The sequence below is a fragment of the Pipistrellus hanaki genome (assembly GCF_964339955.1).
Source record: "Pipistrellus hanaki genome assembly, chromosome: 8".
Classification (NCBI taxonomy): Eukaryota; Metazoa; Chordata; class Mammalia; order Chiroptera; family Vespertilionidae; genus Pipistrellus; species Pipistrellus hanaki.
Window position 1 is genome coordinate 79,959,898 of NC_140510.1, and position 20,565 is coordinate 79,980,462.

Below are 20,565 nucleotides of genomic sequence, written 5' to 3' on the forward strand. Positions count from 1 at the left end.
AAACTTGTCTGCTTTCTTGACAGACTTTTCCTTATTTTCCATTAGTCAGAACCATATTACCTGGCAACTCTTCTACTGGGAAAGTGAGGACCTGAGAAGGGCAAAGGATAACTGGTTTAGAAGGTTATCTGCTTTACCATCTTTCTTCCTCTGGTGCTGGTCATATTGACCATTGAACAAATTTATAGTCTGATATATATATATATATATATAAAAGACAGTGTCCGTGATGACCAGGATGACCAAATGATCGGTCACCATGAGGTACATTGAGCACCTATTGGTCCCTACCAACAGTCTCCAATCACAGCATGGTGAATGGGGAACCACGGCAAATAAAGCAGCAGGGTGGGACTGGAGAGTGGGTGAAAGGCGACCTCTTGGTCCCTCCCCCTGGCCACAGTCTCGGGGGAACCAGAGCCATGCTGCCATCGGGGAACCATGGCGAACTGAGGTGAGTGGCAATGGGGTGAAGTGGGACTGTAGAGTGGGCAGAACTACAACCTCTTGGTCCCTCCCCCCGACCCACAAGCTCCGGGGAACTGGAGCCATGCTGCCATCAGGGAACCATGGCGAACCAGCAGGTGCCCTAAGGACCCTAACTGTGAACAATTGAGTGCATATATGCCTCTAGTTAAAACTAAAGGGAAATGGCTGTGGAGAGAACACAAGTTACCTTTCACAAAAAAAGAAAAAGAACAAAAACTTTATTATTGAATGGGGAAATGATGATAGTTGGAGGTAAACTATAAGCAAGACAGATTATCATGTAGTCTAAGAAAGCTGCAAAGCAGGCTAGGACATGGTGGGATTCTTGCAGACAGGGGTCTGATCAATGAATGAGACAGTAACAGGTGAGCAGATCCTGGAGCAGCTGAGAATATTTTAAGGACAGAAAGGGCATTCCAGATGGAAAACACTGAAGGAAAAGAGCCAGAAAAGGGCTAATGCTGGGAGACTGTGATTAGAGCTTTGACTCTTTTGGGGTGCTTGCAACATTGGGGCATTGTGATGTAGTGGTTGAAAACATTTGCTCTCCAAGTAGATGGTTTCAACTCAATCTCAGTTATATCACCTATTATGAACAGTTGAGCAAATTCTCCAACTTAAGTCTCATTTTTTTTCTGTAATAAAGGAGTTAGGAGTTGCTCAAGTCTCTGTAATGATTGGATGCAAAAAATGAAATGGTTGAAATAAAACAGTCTGTTTCTTGTGGATATAACAAGGTAATGGGTAGGCTCTACTTTGTGCAATCATTTGGGGACTCAGGTTAAAAGCAGCTTTGCCATCTTCAACAAATGCATTTCAAATCTCTCTGTGATAGTTCTCCAGAAAAACTCATTGGGCTCTAGGGAGCACTGAATGGTATAATGCATATTAAGCACTCAGCATAGTACCTGACAGGGAGTAAGCAATCAATAATGTTAATGGTTATTAATGTTAGCCTAATTTTGGCTTAAAAACCAAGGGCTTAAAGTAGAATTGAAAGAAACATAAGTCTTATTAAACCACAAAAGAATATTTTATGTGTTAATTTATTTTGAGCAGAAAAATGAGGCAATTAGAACTGAAATAAAAATTATTCTGGCAAATGTGTAGGATGATTCTACGAGGGACGTGATGATGGTAGGCAGACAAATCAATTAGAAGTTAGTTGTAATGAATGGTGTAGGCAAGAAGTAATGAGATCAGAGGGAGGACAGGAATGAAGAAGAGGGACAGAGCCAATACATTTTATTATCTGAAGGCCTTGAGAGTCTCAGATACATAATTCTAGATGTTCCAAACTCAAACACTCATTTGGCATCTACATTCATAACTGGCAAAATAAAAGTGTTTCTTTTATAATCCAAAATTATTTTTATAGTAACATTGGAATTTGATGGCAGAAACATAGAATGGGAAATTATTAGGAGAGATCCCTTAGACCAGTGGTCGGCAAACTCATTAGTCATCAGAGCCCAATATGAACAGTACAACAATTGAAATTTCTTTCGAGAGCCAAATTTTTTAAACTTAAACTTCTAATGCCACTTCTTCAAAATAGACTAGTCCAGGCCATGGTATTTTTTGGAAGAGCCACACTCAAGGGGCCAAAGAGCCACATGTGGCTTGCATTTGAAGTATGTATGTTTTCACCCATTGACACTGTGTGCTGGTGAGTTTATGTTTCATGCTGGTGCTCCACTTCAGTGACTCAGGCCTTGTCTTGGGCTATTTCTGTGGAAAGATGGTTTTCCAATGCACTTATAGAAGGGGCTGAATTGAGCTTCTCAAACTAAGTTGAATCCTCGGATAGTTAGGGTGTGTGGTATCTAAAGCATACACTCCTTTATGTAGGGCAAGCTCATGTCACTATTTTGACAATTGCTTCTCAAACTTTAATGTGTGTTGGGGTAGGGGTGCCAAGGAGTAGTAGGGCTGATATTCCGCATGATGATATAACTGGTCCATGGATTACAGTTAGAGTAGTATGTAGCCCTACTGTGTTGACCCCTGGGCTACAAAATTGACTTACTTTCTCCTATGAAAGCTGTATTGAGGATCCTGAAATGCTAAGTGTCTTAACCAGAACTCTTTTTTTTTTTTTTTTTTTTTTTAATGAAATGTTATTTTAGAAGCAATTTAGTCCTAGAGGACCAGTGCATGAAATTCATTCATGAGTAATGTCCCTAGGCCTGGCTGGCTATCAGGGCCCATTGGGGCCTTCTAGCTGCCAGGGATCCCTTCCCTGGATGCTGGCCACCAGCCACGGCCTTTCTTTGTTTTGCACCACCCTCTGGTGGTCAGCGCATGTCATAGTGAGCGATCTGTCTCTCAGTCAAACTCCCATGGGGACAATTTGCATATTAGGCTTTTATGTGTGTGTGTGTATATATATATATATATATATATATATATATATATATATATATATATATTTGATGTTTCCTGATGCTATTATATATTGTATCATTTATCCAACTTAATTTTTTTCTGGTGTATATAAATAAAATTGATATTAATGTTTTATATTGGATTCATATGTAACAATTGAGCAAATTGACTCATTAATTGTAACAGTTTTCTGTTCAGGGATGATTGTATGATTGCACTTCATTATTCAATTTTATGACATTCATTGATTGATTTTTATACTGATCAACCAACCTTGAATTTGTGAAATATTTTGTGACATAGACTCATTTTTATATATCAATCTATTTTGTTTGCTAAAATTTTGTTTAGGAATGTTATATCTATACTAGAGGCCCAGTGCATGAAATTTGTGCACTGGGTGGGGGTTGTCCCTCAGCCAAGCCTGCACCCTCTCCAATCTGGAACCCCTCGTGGATCAGGCCTAAACAGGCAGCTGAACATCCCTCTCACAATCTGGGACTGCTGGCTCCTAACCATTCACCTGTCTGCCTACCTGATTGCCCCAACTGCTTCTGCCTGCCAGCCTGATCACCCCCTAACCACTCCCCTGCCCTCCTGATCAACGCTTAACTGCTCCCCTGCTGGCCTGGTAACCCCCACTGCCCTTCCCTGCCAGCCTGGTTGCCCCTAACTGCTCTCCCGTGCAGGCCTGGTCACCCCTAACTGTCCTCCCCTTTTGGCCTGATCACCCACAACTATCCTCCCATGCCAGCCATCTTGAGGTGGCCATCTTTGACCACATGTGGGCAGCCATCTTGTGTGAGGTTGTGAGGGTCAATTTGCATATTACTTTTTTATTATATAGGATTCGTGAAAGAAATTGGGCTATGGTTTTCTTATCTTGTAATATTTTCTTATTTGGTTTTGAGGATAAGTGTTATACTGACTTCATTAAATGAACTGCAAAATAGTCCCTTTTTTTATGCCTCTGGAAGTGTTTGTGTAAGCCTTGCGTTATCTTGACCTATAATTTTATTTTTGAAAGTATTTCTAATTATGGATTGTGTTTCTTTAGCAGTTATTAGACTATTTAAATTTTTTATTCCTTGATTGATTGATTAGGTAATTTATTTTTTATTTTTAGTGCACACTTGATTTATTAATTTATGCAATTTATCATTGTCTTTTTTCAACTTTCTTTGAGCTTAACTTGCCCTATTTCAAACATTTTGAGATGGTTAAGTTTATTGCTTCTCAAGATTTTATTTCTAATATACTTATTTAGGGAAATTCATTACCCACTAAGCATTCCTTTAGTTTAATCACAGAAGTTTAATTTGTTGTATATCAAAACACTTTATTATTACCAATGTAATTTCTTGTTTTATTTATGGTTTTGTAGAAGTTTATTGATTACTTTCCAAAGAATTGAAGATTTTCTGTTTGTATTTTTGCTATATATTTTTATCTTAGTTTCACAACTGTCAGAGAACATATTCTATTTGTGAAATCTTGGAAATCCATTTCCGTCTTCCAGTGCTTAGCTATATTAAGGCCCAACATGTGGTGGTTTTATTTTTTTTTTTTTATGTCCAAAATCCTTTGGAAAAAAATGTGTATTCTGGAACTGGTGCAGTCAACATTTCTGCTGTTAGATTCATCTACCAAATTCTTAATTTCTCTTATATATATTTTCAGCTGTCAAATTTGTATTTGGTACCTTTCATAAATTCCTATTTTCTGATAAAATTCTTTTTATTTTATTGAAACTATTAATCAAAGTTATTTTAAAGTATAACTCTGACAATTCCAATATCCAACTCACTAATTCTGTTTTTACAGGCAATGCAAAGACCCAATTTATGCTCTCTTCCCTCAGGATTTGAACTCAAAGTCTCCAAAGTGTTTCACGATGCTCTTCCTTTATGAGATCTGGACTTCATTCCCCCCCCCCCCCCCAGCTCTGTGAAATCTTGGAAATCCATTTCCGTCTTCCCAGTGCTTAGCTATCACTGCTCAGCTCTTAGCTCCTCATTATGTGCTGTTTGTAAATTGTCAAATGCCACCAGGGAAAAATAGCCGCCGAATGTAGGGCTTACCTTATTGTACTTTCCTGCTGCCCAGTGGGTTGGCTTCTAATCTGGGCTGTTTTGAGTGTTCCAAACTCAATGTTTGTCTCTCTATCCCTTTACGACTGCAGACAAGTTGGCTCAGGTTTCCAGGCTTCCAGCCACTAGTCTCTGCTCTACTTTTTAGCCTCTTGGTCCTATGCCACCTACCAATTAGCAAATGATATGGAGCAAACACACCACCGAACACTGGACTCATCTCAATGTCCTTCCCTTTCCTCAGAGACCCTCAAGTCCTAGCTGCTTTAGTAGCTTTTTGATGCCTTCAAATATTTTTTTTTCCTTTTAAATTAAATTTGGACCAATTCTCAAATTATTTGCATGGAAATATTGCCAGAAAGAGAAGACACTCAATACATTTAAATTACTTTCTCTTATTTGTCTTTGGTAAAATAATAATACCTGCTTGTTTTAGCTCAAATGAAGCCCACTGAACTCACACCATTTTCTTCTAAGACCTGAGAATAGACTCTCTGAACCCTAAAAATAGAAATTTCCTCACTATTTTCCAGACCTCAATGTTTGAACAAAAACGCTTGCTCAGAAGCTGGCATGTTACCTTATTTTATGCCTTTCATGACATTGATGCTTCTCTGCTCTATTTCCCAGGTCACCCCGTCTGATAACAGACTTCTCTGACAGGTCTCTTGTGTGCTATCTTTTCTGTAAATTATTGGAAATATTCATTTAATCATGTTTTGATAAGCAGTGATCTACATTTATAAGCATATTGTGTAAAAATAATCAATCAGAGATTCCATTATCAGCAAGAGCTAACACTGAGTGTCTTTCAGCTGTGTGACACGGTGTGTGTCAGGTACTTCGGGAGCCTTCTGACCCCCACTCAGATGTAGGTCATAGCACTGGATTTTGTGATTCAAATTGTGAAAATAAGGACCATATTTTCAATGGGTAATCCAGAGAGAGAGAGAGAGAGAGACAGAGAGACAGAGAGAGACAGAGACAGACAGACAGTCAGTCCAGGACTTGAGAACTGTATCCACTTAATTGTGTCCCTGTTACATAATTTTTTGTGCTTTCTTTTTAAGCCATGCCCCCTTTTCATGCCTCATCCTGGTTAATTCTTTCATAGAACTCTATTATTAATTATTATTATTAATTGTAGTAAATTGTTACAAGGTCCCATCTTCAAATGTGAGTGCCCTTGATAATCAGAATAGTGTCTGCTCATTTTATGTATCCTCTACATACTTAATGTACATTTGCTAAATTGAATTAAATAGATTAAAAGAAGGACATAAATGGGGATGCTTATTAATCTAACCATGGGGCCCTTGGTAAAGTGCTTTAGAAAGTAAGCATAACACCAGGTGGAGAAAATTTGTCCCTTTCCTCTTGATTCATTTTCAGGACTCATCTTGGATGGATGCATCAGGAATTGAGCAGACCCTTTCAATTCTGAGTATTTAATAAGACTGTACTCAACTTTGTAGGATGTTGAAAACCTACATCATTTTGGGCTAATATTAATAAAGTCATTTTGCCTTTCTGTATAAACATTCACAAATGAAATGAAAGGCAATAGGTAAAGTTGATGCACATACTTTGCATGTTCTTGCATAGTTTTATTCCAAATTACTTTTTTCTTTATTGTTGAAAGCATTACAGATGTGTCCCCCCCTTGTTAACCCCACCACTGCACTATCATTGTTTGTTGATTTATTGATAGTAGCCATTCTTTCATTGAATCTTCTTGACCCATTTTTAGAGTTTCTTTGTTCTGCATATAGACTGTAGTGAGAAAAGATATTTGGTCTTCTTTCTCCTTTAATAACAGGATTTTTTCAGCTGTGTGATACCAATGATATTTTTGATTCATGAGAACCTTTCTGGCCTTATTGTGACCCTGAACCAATCTGGTTCTGGTGGATGTCTGATGAATCTGGTGGATGAATGCCAGAGACATTCATAAGTGTTAATGTTCCAAGGTCATCCCATTGTTAGTTTATTTACTTGTTATTTGTGTGTGTGTGTATTTTTTTTTTTCTTCTGGAGAGCAGATGGACCTCACATTATGGGATATTTTATGTTTATATCAATTTTCTAGGTCTGAGCTTATGTTATAATTCTTATTGCTATTTTTCCTTTTATTTAATCTCTGACTCAAGATGAAATCTAAAATATGCATATGTAGATAATTGTTGTATTAAGTAGTAAAGTTTGATTGTGGTTAATCTATAAGATAAGAGGATTTAAACACAATTATACACATCATAAAAACATCATGGTGTCCGTAAATGATATTTGAATAATAGTATGATTTCAAAATACATAACTGGGGAGTATATACATTTTAGTTTTGGATATTATACTTTGGTTCTTTTTCATATCAATGGAAATAACAGTCTTATTGAGATTAAGATTATTGAGATTATTTTTCCCAATAATCACAAATGGGAAAAACACATATATAAGTTTTTTAAAAATCACTACTTTTAGTCTTAACACTTATTAAATAAATGGCCTTGTGAAAATAATTTATTTGAGCTTCTCAATCCTAAACTGTTCAACAGAACTAAAGATAATATTCAAGGATTTGTTAAACTAAAAGTAAGGATTGATACTTATATCTTCATAGATAATGAAGTAACTCTCATATAATCTCATTTTTTTAAATTTTGTTCCTTCTCACTTTTCTATTGACATGCAAATTTATCACTTCTGTTAAAATGAGCTAGTTAGGATGAGAATATTAATAACAGCTCCAGTAATTGGGTATTATATATAATGCAATAAAATACAGTTGACCCTTGAACAACATGAGTTTGAACTGTGTGGGTGTACTTACATGAGGATTAAAAAAAATACATACAGCACTATAAATGTATTTTTCTTCCTTATAGTTTTCTTAACATTTTTTTTTTGCTAATTTACTTTGTTGTAAGAATACAGTGTATAATACACATAACATAAGGAATATGTGTTAATCAAATGTTGATGTTGTTATGCCCAGATTTTGTGATCCCCAAGGACCACCAGGGAGCTGAGTCTGATGCAATGGCAGAAAGTCTGTTCCATGCTGGCATGGGCTCTGTCCCACTCACACCGACAGTGGTGTGGTGGAAGAGAGCGAGCTTCAACAGATCAAGGGGTTTTATAGGGGTGGTGATGTCACTGCTTTGGCTGACCCTGATTGGTTGGGTGAGGTCTAGGATCCAGTTACAAAATGAAGGATAGCTCTGCCCTGCCCCATAGTACAAAATGGAGTCAGGAGTTAGCCCCGCCCCGCCCTGCCCTCTCAATGTTATCTATAAGGCTTCTGATCAATAGTAGGCTATTAGTTAAGTTTTGGGGGAGTCAAAGTTATACATGGGTCTGCACTCCTAACCACCGCATTGTTCAAGTATCACCTGTATAAATTTAGCTCTCATACAAGCTCCTCAAATAGTAGTTAAGTTTTTATTGAGAAACAATAACTGCCCTGGTCGGTGTGACTCTGTTGTTTGGGTATCATACAGTGCACTCAGAGGTTGCCGGTTCATTTCCCAGTCAGGGTACTTGCCCAGGTTGTGGGATTTGTGCAACAGGCAGCTAATCAACATTCTGCTCTCACATTGATGTTTTTCTTTCTTTCCCTCTCCTTTCTATTCTCTCTGAAAATCAATAAAATATATTTTTTAAAAAAGGGTATTATTTACACCCTACCATTTTGCTAAGCACTAAACCTATTGAGAAACAGACATATGTGTTTGAAGGGATTAAAAGTAGAAAGCAGGACTGGATAATGCTACTATGAATAGACCTCTGGGTATAGCACTGTTCCCCTGAACTTAGGCCGTCACCCACCTTCAGGTAAACAAAGCATTCAGAAAGGACACATTGCCAGCTGCATGAGAGAATCTTGGTATCTCCTGCAACTTTGAACTGAGAACCTCCAGATTCTAAACTTTGACTGATTTTGGCCTCCAGACTTATTTCTAGAAGAAAATCGTCAGATCTAATCGGGAGTCTTAATGTATGAATGCAGGAGGAGCATGATATGGTTCTACACATAAGATATCACTGGCAATATGTCAGAATCACTTCACCCTTCCCAACAGTAGGAGGTGACCAATGAGTCAGAATCTATACCTTCGATTAGGTAACAATCTCAACCTCCTGCAGTGTGGTGTGTATAGCAAAAGGGGTGTAGAGACAGATAATTCCAAGGTGTGGCTTCAAAACTGTTTATTCCTAGGAAGTAGAGTGGATATCACCTTTTTTGAAACCCGAGGAGAGAAAAATTTGTTTCCCTCTAATGGAAGTTATTATTTCTTACAATTTACAGATAAGATCATGTAGCCTCAGAGTAATTAATTTAGACCTGCACAAGGTCTGACAAGGAGTTAACGATAGAGCAAGGATTCAAATCCAGATTTTCAGATTTCCATAGTCTATATTCTTTAAAAGTATCCAAGGAGACTTATACAATAAAACTGGTGTGAAAAAAATGTTTGGGACCCTGCAGCTGCATTTGACCAATCACCACATGCAAGTGCTTATCTGGATCATTATGCAAATCAAATTAGTTAATGCCTATTAAAGTAATTTATAAACTTAAAGCTATGAACATATTACTGATTATTATCACAGTTAATGTGTCTCTACATCAACTTCCTTTCTCTATAATATAAGGTTAATGATTCTTACCTCGGCAACATCTTGGATTGCCATGAGGGTTAAATGCAATAATGTACTTGCAAGTTCCTTGTAAGCTGTAAAGCACTATACAAATGAAGGTTATCAGTATTGATTTGGACATTAATTGTTAGTCCTCAAACATGAGTTAGTTAATGCTTTACTGAGGAAAATTTGAACTACAGAATCTGTTGGAGAATGTTTTTATAGAGTAAATAGAGGTTGAGACCATAATTCCAGGGGGACAAAATGTGGCCCAGGAATTGATTAGACTAATTTAACATTGCATCTTATTGATTTTGTGGTTTCTCTCTACTTTCCATCTCAGAATGCAGAGAAACTAAAAGGTGTGGACATTGGAAAACATCCATGTAAAACCAATTCATCAACTTGATGGCTCACTTGCTATTCAGAATGTGGTCCCTGGACCAGTAGCTTAGGAATCACCTGGAAGCTTGTTAAAATGACAGGCTCTCAAATCCATCCCAGAGCTACTGAATCAGAATCTTCAGAAACAATGCTCTGTTGGAAGTAATAAAAAAGTGAGTCATTATACCACTAAAATTATACATGGTTATTGGATTTCTGTAACACAGCCAGGAACCTTTTTCCTCCATGGTGTTTATTACATAATTAATATCCTTAGTACTATAATTTCCATGTTCTACAATAATTATTTAGAAAAACAAAAATGCTAGAAATTTGATTTTTTAAAATTTTATTTCATGTGTGCACTTTCTCTTAGTTAATAGTTTCTAATTCATATTTAAGTCCTCTCTGGATTCATACATTCATTCTTTTATTCTATAATTAGAAACCCAGTGCATGGATTTGTGCACTGGTTGGGGTCCCTCAGCCTGGACTGTGTGCTCTCACAATCCGGGACCCCTTGGTTTGGGGGATATAGCAGTGTGCCAAGCAGTAGGCGGTGGGGAAGAGCCCAAATCAGGCTTGGTGCTTGGCGCTTGGCGCTGGCTCTTAACAGCTCACTCTTTACTGCTTGATGCTCCCTCCTTAGCTCCTCAGCTCCTTAGCACTGCTGCCCAGGTTGGAGAGGCTCCTGGCACTGCTGTTGCCCTTGCCAGCCAGGAGCTCAGCTTCTGGCTGAGCGGGGCTCCCTCTGTAGGAGTGCACTGACCACTAGGAGGCAGCTCCTGCATTGAGCATCTGCCCCGTGGTGGGTAGTGTGCATCATAGCAACTGGTCATTCTGGTCATTGCAGTCATTCCAACTTAAAGGTCTCTTAGGCTTTTATATATGTAGATCATTTTAAAATATATATATATTTTATTGATTTTTTTTTTTTTGCAGAGAGAAAGGGAGAGGAATAGAGAGCTAGAAACATCGATGAGAGAGAAACATCGACCAGCTGTCTCCTGCACACCCCCCACCAGGAATGTGCCCACAACCAATGTACATGCCCTTGACTGGAATCAAACCTGGGACCTTTCAGTCCGCAGGCTGACGCTCTATCCACCGAGCCACACCAGTTTTGGCTGTAGATCATTTTTAATGAAACAAATACTCTGCTATATTCTGAATATGTATATTGGAAATATAATTAGTATGGATCCTTTATCTCATGGGGCCTATAGTTGAGTGGCAGAAGGCAGGTACAAATGAAGAAATACAGAAATATAAATTGAGAAAAAGCCAGAAAAGTAACTGGGTAGCAGGATAGGTGCTATTTGAACGTAGGTGTCTGAGCAGGCCAAGGTGGTGACGTTGTATCTGCTTTAGAAGTTGAGAAGAAGGCAGCTACTTGATAACTGAATAGTGGCAAGACTTCTAGGACTCTAAGTTTGGAGTGTTCCAGAAGCTATAAAGGAGGCAAGTATCTCTGGAATGGATTAGATGAAGTGGATAGTAGTTGGAGGTGAGTTTGGAGAGATTAGCACGGCCTAAATTAAGTAGTCTTAATAGCCTTAAAGTTAAGTATTTGTAACTTGAGTGTAATAGGATGCCATTGATGTGCTTTAAGTAAATGGGTAAGAGTGACTGTAGGCAATTAAATTGGAAATAGGTCCAATTTATACTTGAAAAAAGGAATTGCCAGCTGGATAGAAACATGTGAGAAGCCTGCAGGTGTAATACTGGTGACTTGGATGAAGGTGGTAGATAGATTTTAGGAAAACTTGTATTGTTGGTTGTGTCCTTAGATCCATTGTTCATCCTCACCCTTTTGATTTCTGCGTTTCAGACTGCTGTATGTGGCTTCCACTTCCAGTTAGAGGTTGGAAGGAAAGTCATTTCTGCAGGTATACCCCTTTATCTATGGCTACATCTCATGCCGGATCGACTAGCTTTGGTTCCAGTTTCTGCCAAATGCTCCTAGCCTCTATTCCCTAGTAACAACATATCCTCCCATAGTCCTGTGGTTAATCTTTGCATCATCAATTCCTATTTAGCTTCTCAGCTCTCTCACCCATCTAAACAATTCTTTCATTGGATATCCTTTGCTATAAACACATACGTGGCTTTCCTTTACTGTTTAGACTCTAAAGGATATAGAGCAATGAGGGAAAAGATTCAAGAATGTCACAGGTATTGTAACTTTGATGGAGTGAGCGGTATTGTAACTTTGATGGAGTGAGCATGGAGATTGGGGTAAGTACACTTTTGGAAGAAAGAGGTCAGCATTCACTTTTGGACATGCTGGTCTTGATACATTCAGTTGCAAGTATCTGAGAGGTCTAGAATTCATACTAGATTCCTAGTTATAAATGTGATGATGCATGTAGTCATGGGAATGGATAGCTTATCCAGGGAAAAATGTAGAAACATAAGATAAAAGAGATTTGGACTGAATCCTGAAGGTTTTGATGTTGGCTGGTGGAGAAAGAACCTAAAAAAGATTTTATTATCATGCATGTTAATAAAATAACTAAAATGTAGAATATCTCTAACAATAGAATATCACATACAAATGATACTGCAAATGACATACTAACACAAAACCAGTAAAACTAGCTGTAGTCTGGGGGAAAAAAGAGAAAGACAACGAGACAAGAATCTTTGCACATGGTTCTATCTTAATTGTAAAAATATGGCACTTCTGGTTCTGATGGGAATTTTCATTTTGATTTATGTGTGTTGGGATAATGGCAAAACTGTAGCCTGCATTTGGGTTGCTTCTGTTGTAAGGCCGACCAAATCTGAAGGGTTAATGTGGCTGAAATTCAGTTTCTTGTCCCACAGCCAAACCATTCATCTTGGTTCAGAGATATGCCCTGCTAGAGGAAAGGAGCCTTTATGGAAACTCCTGTCCAAACACACACAAAGGTATTTGTGCCATGGGACAGGGCAGGGCCAAATTTGCTGTGCTACCAATCACAAGTTTAAGCTAAATTACATGTGGTGTCAAGCCTTAGGTAAAGTCCAGGTCATGTTGCTGAGGAGAAGAGATTTTAAGAATAGAGTTTCTTGCTGAAACCAGTTTGGCTCAGTGGATAGAGCATTGGCCTGTGGACTGAAAGGTCCCAGGTTCAATTCTGGTTAAGGGCATGTACCTTGGTTGTGGGCACATCCCCAGTAGGGGGTGTGCAAGAGGCAGCTGATCAATGATTCTCTCTCATTGATGTTGCTAACTCTCTATCCCTCTCTCCTCCTCTCTTTAAAAAAATCAATTAAAATATATTTTAAAAAAAGAATAGAGTTCCTCAAAGTATGGTCCTTAGACTATCTGCATCAGAATTACCCAAGAAGGCAAATTTGAGGACTCGACACTAAAATTCAAGAATTCAAATATTTAGGAGTAAGATTCAAGACTTCAAACTTTTATAGGCTTATCAGGACATTTTTATGAATATAGCAAATATAAAACAACTGTTCTAGGGCCATCAGGATGTCCCAATGACATACACCAGATTTTGATAATATCTAATTGACCTTGGTTTTAAAGAACTGGTAATCTTCGTTTTGAAGGAAGACACATATCACATTGGTTCTAGTCCTATTTTTCTGGAGATGGATTCAAATCTTGAAAGTCTAAATTAATCCTTCATGTGCTGATTATCCTGTAAGATCTCTCCTATGGACCACTTAGGCCTTCCCCTTACAGCAGCCGTGACTGACCAGCTGTGTGCCTCTTGCTTTTTCTCCATCCCAGCCTTGACATCCTATTCATGCCTTCCAGGGCCACAACTTTAGTCTGTACTTGCCTTTGTCATTTGTTTACTTTTGTTTATTTACCCTATTGGAATGTACTCAACACTAGGATATAAAACCTCTCCTTTGTTAACCATGGGAGGGCGATCCAGTGCCTAGAGTAGTCAATCTGTATATTTCTTGTGTGAATAAACACTGAGAAATGGGCCTCTATTTAGTCTGGGAGATTTACCTGTCCACTTTCACCTTTGTTTTTGAAATGATGATTCTTAGTTAGAGAGATGCTATCAGTTAAGCTTGCTTCAGTATTAGGGGAACGTCTTGGATATTTTCAAAAGTCACTCTTAGGTCAGTAGTCTTCAACAATCTCCCCAAAGTGATTTCAGTTAAAGAATTTAGAGCATAGATCGCTCAGATGAGAGCCCTTGCCAGGCCTTTAATTTCTAATTTATAATGAGGACCCATGAAAGAGACCCTGATGACCGCTCAGTTTCTCTGAAGTCCTTAGTGAACATACAGCTCCTACCTTCTTAGAGGAGATGCACGTGTGGAGGGAGGGGAAACATACATTAATCCTGAAAGGTGTTTGTCCTCCTTTCTTTTGACATTTTATTGCCCTTTAGCTCATTTGTGAAAGATATCAGAGCAGAATCAGAGTAGGGGAGGAAAGGCCTTTTCATGAAGTAGCTGATCTGTGTAGCTCTCTTCATTCTTCCCTGTAGAAGAAGGTCTTTGATCAGTGCATGAGAGGAAAATTTATAAAGAAATAAAGTTAGAACATTTTACATCAACAGATAAAGTACCGGAGCAAAAACACACAGATTTCACTCAGGAAGATACAGTTAGTTTCCAGCCAACATTATGAGATTATTTCTAGCCAAAAGTATTAGCAAAGTTAGAAAAGCAGTGTGTCCATCAGTGGTGTGGTTATTTTTAAACCAGGGAAAAACAATGGCATATATTTTTCAATAGCCATCCAGTTGCTGTCTGGGGGTGGGTGGGTAGGGGAAATGCAGCATTTGTAGGGGCTTAGACCTCAGCTAGGACACCTTTGACCATTGATTGTTTTTAACTTCCATTCAGCAGGGAAATTCTAGTAATAGATGTTCTTTTCCCTTATCACTGTTTAAATCCCTGCCTTCTACAGTGCTGCTTTCCCATCTGGGAGTTGCTAGTCATACACATAAAAGACCTATGTTTATGAAACTTGGGTTAGGGTTTAAGATATGGAGCGATTTGAAACACACAATATTTGTTATTATAATCTGCTGTGTATTAAGTATCTTTATTTAATTCATATTACTGGGACATTTCTATAAATTTTGAATTACATTTCTTTGGACAGCATTGTTTGGTTAATTCTAATTAGGTAAGCAATTTACAAACATAGAAATATATGAAGGAGGAAAAAGTCATGACGTGTAATAACTTGAACCAGGCATAAACACAGTTGATATTTTTTCAAATTTCCTTGTAATATATTTTTAGAGATGTGTATAGTGCATATACAGGCAGTCCTCAGGTTCATCGGACTCGACGTGCATCTTTTCATAGCTATGTCGCCATCTTCCATCTATGTATATATATCGATATAAAAAAGAGAGCTCCGCCAAAACCGGTGTGGCTCAGTGGATAGAGCATCGGCCTGCAGAATGAAAGGTCCCAGGTTTGATTCCAGTCAAGGGCATGTAGCTCGGTTGCGGGCACATCCCCGGGGGGAGGAGGGGGTGTGTGTGCAAGAGGTGGCTGATCGATGATTCTCTCTCATTGATGTTTCTAACTCTCTATCCTTCTCTCTTCCTCTCTGCAAAAAATCAATAAAATATATTTTTTAAAAAAAGAGTTCCGTCATTTCAAAGTAGGTATATATGTGCTTTAAGTATTTTATTATTTATTTACCACAAATAAAGGTCAGGAATTGGAATCTTTAAAAATTTTTTAACTTCATTAATGCTGTGTATGTGTCCATGTGTGTGATGTAGGTGCTTATGTAGGTAGGTTCCAAGAACCTACTATATATGTAGGTATGTATATGAGGGTGGGGCAAAAGTAGGTTTACAGCTGTTTGTATGGCAAACTATTACATGATCAATATAATAAAAACCCAGTGGTTGTAATGCTGTTATAAGATTATGGTCATCAGGAGTCTGCAAGCATGGAGAGGCACATGTGAGTGGGCGGGGCTGGGAGTGGGTGGGCAGGGCTGTGTGATTTCATGCACTGGGCTTCTAGCTAATGAATAATAATACAAGAGCAATCTTTGTGTTTTGTGTACTCACACTGTAAAACTCCTTTCCTCCCACCCTGTATTCACTTACATATTAAGTCCTAATGTCTAGACTTCTTGCACACTGGTGTAAACTGAAGTCACTGCCACAGATTCTATAAAGAATAATGCCTAGTATGTTAAAAGCACTGTTTTAGTCACTAGGGATCTAACAGTGAACAGAAACTAAAATCTCTGCCTTAAGGGGTTGATCTGGGAAGAAAGATGGTAACTTTCAATGCCAGTAATTACAGTGGTTTAGGCCCTACTTCTAGTTTTTCTTCAAAGACCCCACAACCTTTCCCAAAAGTCTGTCCTGTGCTCAGGAGCATGACTGCTACACTTCCTCAGCTTCAGCCTCCTCTTCATCCCACCACACCCCTGCGAGTTCAGCCTTTGGCTTTGGGGATGGTCTCTGTGCTGGGCCCATCATCCTTAGGGCAACCCATGACTCCCCAGAGTCAGACTCAGTACATGACTGGGGACCATCCTGGGCTTTGACACAACTCTGGGAAGGCTGGTGGTCTGGTGCCCAGTGCTCATTTCTAAATGTCTTTTATTCGGTAGGAAAGAGGCTGAGCACTGCACTGGAGGGGGGTTGTGGAGGGGGTGACATGTTATATTCCAAAGGATTACGCAGAATTGTATTCCTTCCTCTGCACTTCAAAGTCTTGAAATTAACTGAGCATCTCTTTCAAAGGTAGTTTAGCATCCCACTGTTGCACATATGTGTTTCTTGCATGTTTTAAACTCAACACTAGTGACTTGTCAAAATATTCCTTTCAAGCACTGATAGTACTCAGAAAGTGTTCTTGGAAAGTAATTACATTTTCTCTATCTCATTACATTTTCTGTGAGATTGGAACTCTGAACAACTGCCTAAAAGTCCCATTCCCAAGACTGGTCTCCTGCTGTCATTACTGACCTTTGAGATGGGGGTTAATATTTATTCTTTGCCTCTCCAGCCCAAAGGTGGGGCAGACCCTATTCTTAGTTCCCTATGGATTTGACACACAACTGAACACTATTAGGTCCAGGAATACATGCCAGGAGAGTAATTTTCAAAGTTCTATTGGGTTTGGGTACTCTTGCGGTCTATAGACTTAAGATCAAGAGAACGCAGGTCAGACGCCTGTCTGCTGAGTTCCTGCTTGCCACTTTATGCAAAAGTGCAATTCTTCTTTTAGTAATAGTGGATTGTCCCCATGTGTGTCTGTTCAAAGTCTGGAAAACCTCTCAAAAAGCAAAGGAAATCCCTTTCTCATTGCTTAAGGTTTACCTTCACAACTTTCCTAAACCAGGATTTGCCATATCCCAAGGTGATAAATAGTGTAAATAAGAACTCTCTTTAAGAGAAACTTCTCCTGTAGACATATTGGGTCCCGATTCTCTGACCAGACAGCACAATTAAGGCATTCCGTCAATACCAGTATATATATTGAGATGTCCAGTCTTAGATAAAAAAAACTTAATATTTACAGAATCCAGCATGCTAGTGCAATTCCTTCAGTCTCATCTCCTCCGCGCTGTGTCCATCCCTGCATCTCTTTATGTCCTTCCTCTGGTTTTCAAAAATCTCAGTTTGGATTTTCTCTGAGCAACTATTTGAACAAAGATACTATTATGCACACATATATGTGCTCACGTGAGTTTGCAAACGTTTATCTTCAGAAGAATAAATAGAATAACCAGGCATTAAATATTCCAAGTCTTTAAACAGCAAAGAACACTTTTACCAAGGAAGCAGAAAAGCATTTACAGTCAAAACTGCTAAAAAATGTGCATAATCTGCATTGCATTCTCAGCCTAAATATTGCTATTCGCAGTCAGGTAAATATTGTCTTCACACATTTCTCTAAGGTAATGACTGGGGCCTTGTTTTACATTCATGAAACTAAAGAGCTCACTCGAGTGGGTGTCCTAGAAAAAGAAAAAAAAATCACCTTCTCAAAAAGTATTAAGATTTTTATTACATATACATTACATTTTATTACATATTGATATCATTGCAAAATTAATGTTATATCTTTTAATGAGTCTTATTTAATGAATTTTCCACTTACTCTTGTGAGTGTTTCTCCATATCATTAACTACTTTAGAAAACCTCATTTTAGTGGCTGCATTCATAATGTGCAATAACTTATTTTATCACATTGATTTTGTTTAGCAGAAATCTATTTTATTTCATTTTTTTTTGGTACTATAAACAACATTGGAATGGTCATCATATATACTCACTTGCTTCATTATTTCCTTAAGATATATTTCTATGGGTGAAATTGTTGTGTCCCAGGATCTATGGTTAAACCAAGACCCTATTCCCTGATACATAATAATGTGTCCTTTTCATCAAAACCAAATGAGGCTAATAACTCACAATTGCTGTTATTAAGCAATGTTTGTCAAGGCTACTATATCTTCTTCATAGTTCCACTAAGGGCAACTCAGTAATATCCTCAATTATCTGTATGAAGGAGTTATCTATTTTAAACAAGTGGTATTTACTCATAACATTAATTAACTTAAACACACATATACATTTGCTCAATGTAATCACAATGAAAATTCTCATTATTTTAGGCATAATGAAAAGTGAGGCTAACCCTCAAACTTAAAAAGGGTAGCATATAATAGTGACAAAATGCAGGTCTCAAGAAGTATAAGCAGACTGTGCTACATGTCTTGCCCACTACTTAAGGGTAGTTATTGGAAGAACAGGCCTCCACACACCATCTTCTTCTGACTCTGAAAGGAGTGTCAGCATCAGATGAACTGAGGCCTGTGGTCTGTGACAGGAGACTTCAGCCCCACTGTGTCGGCAGTCCTAGCACATTTCCTAGGCAATGTCAGTCCGTGCTGATTACGGGGTGCTGATTACTCACATCTGGGACTCCGATTTGATTAGGCTCACTGAGTTCTCTTTTTCCTGTTTCCAATCATTCTCTTTCCTCAATCTTCTCTGTCTCTGTTGTCACTGAATTTCATTTTTGTCGTAGTTAAATTGATGGCTTCTCTAAAGTTTCATTAAAATTTTGATTTGAGTTCTTTTCCCAAGGTTCTGCTATCTTTGCCCTTTCCAACATGTTTGGACCTTTGATGGAGTGAATACAAATTCAGAAATGCATATAATTCTATAGTCACTCAGTGGCACCAGTTTATTGCTTGTAGATCCATAAGTATGATTTTCATTTCATTGAAATGCTTCCTTCTTCATTAGATTAGCTAAAGTGGTCAAAGGAAAACTGATTAGAGCTTTGGAAAACACTTTAGTGTAGTCTCTGTCTGTGTCTCTGTCAGCCTCTCTATATTTTATATATATATATATATGTATATGAATATGTATATGTATATGTATATGTATATGTACACACACATGTAAATAGGTATCTTGGTTATAGTGTGCCATATACATGGTAAACACTAAGTATATATACATGAGTTCCTTTTGGATTCCAAATTTTTTGTATTTTAATTATTGCTTAGCTAAGATATGTAAATTAAAGGGCCTGAAACTGCATTATATCTGAAATGGTTAAGTGAACATTTTTATAGGTTACAAAACCCCATGTAAGTCTGTAGTATCTTCATTTTACGTATCTAAGCACTAACAATCTAGGTCAAATTTCATAGTACATTAACACATTTTCTGTGTTTGCCTTTGGCGAAGTGATTATGTATATACAATTTGAAATATGCCCTCCCTTTACGAGGAGCCCCAATGGATGCTAACAATGAAGAATTCTTACCAATGTGCTAAACTAAGCAGCTCTAGTTTATGCTGAACAGGAGGTCTGAGAGGGCATTGCTTTCTTGTATAGCAATTGATAATACAGTTTCACCCTCACAACAAAAATATGATACATTTTCATAGTGTTAGGCTCACATAGGCTATGCTGTTATGTTAGTGTTTAATAGAGTTTTAGAAAGATTTAATGTATTTAAAAATTATTTTTGAAAATATTACATATGCCCCGGTAATGTAATTTTGAGATACCATTTAAACACATTTGCTAATATAGCCTTCAAGAGATGCTTGTGAATTTGAGAAAAATAAGAACTTAGTAACAGTGACTATTCCAACTGTCTTCCATTCATCCAATGGTTATCTTTTGATCATATACTACTTGCCAGTCATTATTTTAAGTTTTTGGAACACATTAGTAAAAAAAACACATACAAACATTCTTATGCTCATGGAACTATAATATTAAAAATCAATTTTATTAGATGCTAACTAATTAAAGGAATAGTTCATCTGTTACTCCCATTTGTATGCATGATGCTGGACCTGCAGTAAAGTGAATGAGTTACAGGGAAAGAAAAAGTTAGGAATGAAAAAGGACAGCATATCACATAATCTACCATATTACATATGTATCTCATGAAAAATAAAAATTGCAAAATATTACTACCGTTATAATTTCATGCAGTGTTAAGCAATTATTAATATCTTGTGAATACAGTAGGTCATTTGACTTGCCCAGCAATATGCATAATGTCAGCTTTTTCTTAGAAACATTCCATTCTAGTTTTTCAGAGTCAACACAATTACTTTTGCTGCAAGG